This window comes from Fukomys damarensis, unplaced genomic scaffold, assembly GCF_012274545.1.
Source record: "Fukomys damarensis isolate Sample0158 unplaced genomic scaffold, DMR_v1.0_HiC HiC_scaffold_9, whole genome shotgun sequence".
NCBI lineage: Eukaryota > Metazoa > Chordata > Mammalia > Rodentia > Bathyergidae > Fukomys > Fukomys damarensis.
The window spans coordinates 1456077-1461071 of NW_022900921.1; positions in this window are offsets into that span (position 1 = coordinate 1456077).

The following is a 4995-nucleotide window of genomic DNA, read 5'->3' on the forward strand; positions in this document are numbered from 1 at the left end:
GCTGCGGCACGGGGCGGGGGCGGAGGCGGAGGCGGAGCTCGACGGCCGCTGGTGCCGCTGGGAAGTGGAGTTCGCCTAAGCCCGCGGCATTCTGGGAAGTGTAGTCCTGCGCATTTCTCTGGGTTGCGTGGATCTGGAGCACAGACACCCAGGAGGTGCCCTGGAGCTTGCCTGAGCCCCTGTGGCCTTCCGCGAGCTGCAGAGTCTTGGGTTCCAGGAAGTGAACCGAAATTCACTGTGGGGCAGTGTCTTGTACCTCTGCGTTTGCGTGAATGAGGGTGTGGCCCCCAGGCAGTGGCCCAGAACAGACCCATTTCTCCTGAGATTACTCAGCTAAATACCACAGAACACCTGTTACATGCAGGGCATTTAAGGGCCGGGCAGTTAAGCGGTTTGACAAATGTCGGTGGACAAAATGAACATTATTGTCCTGGAGTATATTTCTTTAAAGTGGTAAGGAGCAGCGTGTAAGTCCTGGTCATCATTATATGACTTTTAAAGAGGATAAGCGTTATGAGAAAAAGCCAAACAGGAGCAGGGTTGGGGCTCTGGGCCATTTGGGAGTGAGTACGGTGGCCCAGGCTGGTGAGAATGGAGCAAAGATTCTGGGGCAGTGAGGCGAGTCGAGGAAGAGAGGGGAAGCCATTCCAGGTATGGAGAAGCCAACAAGTGGAAGAGAAACTGAAGTGAATGCTTCCAGTTAAAAGAAAAACACATCTGGAAGGTTTGATTGGCAAATACCAGAGGTAGACGAAACATGCCCTTGATGTCACGGACCAGAAGTCTGTGCTAAATTCAGGAACTTCTAGCGGCCCTTTCAGCTGCTTATGAATCTGTTTGTCATTCACTGATGCTCTGTTCCCCAACCCAGGATTGGGGATTGAACTCAGGGCCTGCACAATGACCTCCATCCCCAGCCCTTTTTATTCTTGTGAGACAGGGTCTCAGCCGAGTCACTTAACCGCCCTGGCTGGGCTGGTATTTATGTTCCTCCTGCCTAAGCCTTCCAGGGTGCTCTGCTCATGTTTTGTTTTAAAACAAAATGGAATATTGTATATACCACTTGTAACCTGTTTTTTTTGAAGAATATACCTTAGATGTTTGAATTTGCCAATAAATATCCTCCTTTTTAAAACAGATTTAGTGTACTTCTGAGAATAATGCATTCCTTATGAACATTTACATAGTATGTGGGGTGAAAAAACATGTAACTAAGAAAAAGGCTCAACAAAAACTTTACATCTATTCATAAAGGCTATTATGTGTATACACACATCTATGTGCATAAAAATGGAATCACATTTCTTTTATGGGGGTAAAGAAGAATTAAGATGTTATATGTAGATATAAATTCCTTACGATGAATGCGATTGATGTGTATGACATATACTGACTGATAAAAAGAAATTAAAATCATTTTTCCCTATTCTGTATGCTCTCTCTTCACACTTGTGGTTGTTTATTTTGAGGTACAGAAGCAAACAATTGCCCAAACTTAATTGGTTTTATGATTTTGGGCAGATGGCTATGTTTGTGTTTGTGTGGGGGAGGTGGCCACGATAGTGTTTGTCACCCAAAGGGAATTGGAGAATGGAGGCAAAATTTTGCTGAATGCCCATGTGTGGGAACAGACTTGTTTGCCAAGAGACTCCCTCATGAGTGGAGGCATTACTCTATGTTTTCAAATGGGGGAGACCTCAATGGAAATGGGTCTTTTGCGCTTTGTTGTCTGTCATAATTTGTGAGCATATTATTATTCTTAGAGTAAATTTGTTTAAAAATTGTACAAAATGATTAGTAAAAAGTAAATGGTTTAAATAAATCTAGACAAAATTCAAAAAAATGTTCAGTTAAATCCAAGGAAGGCAAGAAACAAACAGGAAACAAACTAAAACGCAATCCTTTATCTGCAGTGAATCGAATGACCTAGAACAGACAAGCTATTGAATTATCTGAAGAGGTTGTTGTGTTTTGCTTTTTTCAGATGGGCTAAAACTGAGGTCTGGGGTGAGTTCCATGGTGCAGCATGTGCTTGGCCTGCATCAAGCCCTGGTTGGATACCCAGCATCCTAAGAGAAAAAAGGTGTAATAGTCTTTTTGAGAAACATGCTGCAGTGACACGCTCTGCCTGCTGGTGCACTGCGTGAATTTCTGTGGGGTAGGCAGATGTCTGAGGTGCAGGAAGACTTCCCAGGCAAGGAAATGAATTTCCAGGCCACAATTCCCACTCCTGCTCCCGATCTGGAGAGATTCTCTTCTTGCTGACTTCAAACAGCGCTCTTCCTCTTAGTGAGGTCCTCAGAAAGGTGCAAGGCAGAGGTGCAAAGCTCCCAGGGCACCATGCTGCTGGCTACTGGTGCAATTCTTTTCAGAAAGCATTCTTTCCTGAGCAGTCAAAGGATCACTAGAGGTGGCTCCCCTGCCTTTAGCCATATTTCTGTTAACTTTGGAGCACTGTATTATAAGTGTGCTTAGAAACCAGATACTGCAGCTATCGGGGGAGATGATAATTTCTTTTAACAATCCTTCCTTTATCTAGTCTAGAATGTCAAAGAATGTACTGCTTTTGAGCGAGAGTATATGGTGAGAACAAAGCAAGGAGAGCTCTGCTAAGCCATTGCACGGTTAAAATGGCACGCGTGTGTGTGGACACACAGTGTTTGACGTAAGCACTACTCTTCAGCAAGAGGTGCTGTGGAAAATATTTCACAATGGCTGTCAAGCCACCAGAGCCAAGCACAGTGGGCTTACTTACTGATAGCAACTTTTGTCTTCAGTGCTGCTCAATATTCGGCCCCAGGAGGGCTCATTAATTGGGAAGAATTGCAACTTTAAACAGTCAGTTACACATTACTGATGTTCATTGTTTTGTTTCTCTGGTACTCCTTTTTATATCTAATGAAATGAAGATAAGTGCATATTTTATAAATGTCAATAAATTTGTACCATGTCGAATAACACATGGAATATTCTTATCATCTCAGAAAGTTCTCTCAAAGCTACGTGCAAATTGCTATAGTTTGCCTTCTAAGATGTCCCCCAAAGGCCCATGTGTTCAATGGTTGGTTCCATGCTCATTTTGCTAGTGGAAGATGGTGGAAGCTTTAACAAGTGGGGCTGATGATGTGAAATTAGATCAGTGGGGAAGGGGTGCCCTTGAATAGGGGGTGTTGGACTCTCTTTTTCCCTCTCTCTCTTGCTACCTGGCTGACACAAGCTATTTCTTTGCCCTGTTCTCCTACCATGATATAGCGTGCTCCTACAAGCCCAAAACAACAGGGACAAGTAACAATAAACTGATACCATGAGCCAAAATAAACCTTTCCTCTTTATAAATTGATTATGTCAGGTATTTTGCCACAGTACTAGAAGGCTGACTAACAAACCAACAAAACCAAAAGGCCATGAGCAAACACTATTCTGATTTCTTTTACCATAAATTAATTTTGCTACTTCTAAAACTTCATGTTACATGGAATCATCTGGTGTATACTTTCTGTTTCTGGCTTCTTTCAATCAACATATTATTTATCATATCCATCCATGATATTCTATATATTGGTAGTCCTATCTTTTCAATTACTGTGTACATTTCCGTGCATAAATATGCAAAATTTCTTTATGCATTCATCCGATGATAGACATTTAGATTGTTTCAGAGTTGTGAATAAAGCTTCTCTAAACATTAGTATACATGTATTTTGGTGGACATAGATTTAATTTTTCTTGGGCAAATACTCATGATTAGAATTGTTGGCTGTAGGTGAGGCATATTGGTCTACTTAGCTGCTACAGCAAAGTATCATAGATGCAGTAGCTTTAACAACAAAGACTTGTTTCTCACAGTTGTGGAAGCTGGAAGTCCGAAATAGGTGCTGGCAGGTAGATTTCATTCTGAGGCCTCTTGTCGTGACTTGTGGGCAGATGCCATCTCGGTGTGCTCCTATGATCCCTTCTTTGTGTACACACACACAGTACAGTGAATTTTCATAATTTTATTTCCTTGGCATCCATCTTGTATATAAATTGCACTTCTTCATAGCAAAAGCAAGGCTGGTCATCCTTGACATAGTTTCTGCTTCCCTGCCTCCTCCCAGTTCCCCGAGGTGGCTGGCCCAGGTAACTGTCTATATAACTTCCTCCTGGTGACCAGCTCCTGTGGGACAACTTCATGAAACCTGCTGTGGTCGTCACTTTCTCATTGCTGGCACCAAGAGCCAATAGCACAATTTGAAGAGGAGCTTTATTTTGGCTTATGATTTTGGGAGATTGAGTTCATGGCAGGCAAATTCCAAGGCAGAAACAACATAATGGAAAGACATAGCAGAAGAAAGCTGCTTAACCCATGGCAGTTAAGAAGTAGAGGAAGGAGGAGCCCAGGAGAAGAATATGCCTTTCCAGTTCTTGTCCCAGTGACCTGTATCTTCTGAGCATGGCCCATCTCTGGACATTAAACTTTTGGGTGACGTTTTAGAAATAAATCACAACATCATGCTGATAACTGCACCCCACATATGAGTGTTCTATGTTGCTATAGCAAAATTCCTGAGACTGGGTACTTGATAAAGAAAAAAGATTTATTTTGCTTACAGGTTTGGAGGCTGGAAAGACAAGATGAAGTGGTCCCATCTGTTCAGCCTCTAGGAAGGGGCCCTTCTGAAACTTTTGGGTGACGTTTTAGAAATAAATCACAACATCATGCTGATAACTGCACCCCACATATGAGTGTTCTATGTTGCTATAGCAAAATTCCTGAGACTGGGTACTTGATAAAGAAAAAAGATTTATTTTGCTTACAGGTTTGGAGGCTGGAAAGACAAGATGAAGTGGTCCCATCTGTTCAGCCTCTAGGAAGGGGCCCTTCTGCTGTCCTACTACATGATGGAGAGAGAAGGGAAATGGCCACAAGCAGTAAGGCAAGCACATGGGACAGTTTTTATGACACTCTGCTCTTGAGAGAATGGATTCTCAAATCAGCACTAATTCCTTCTGCAG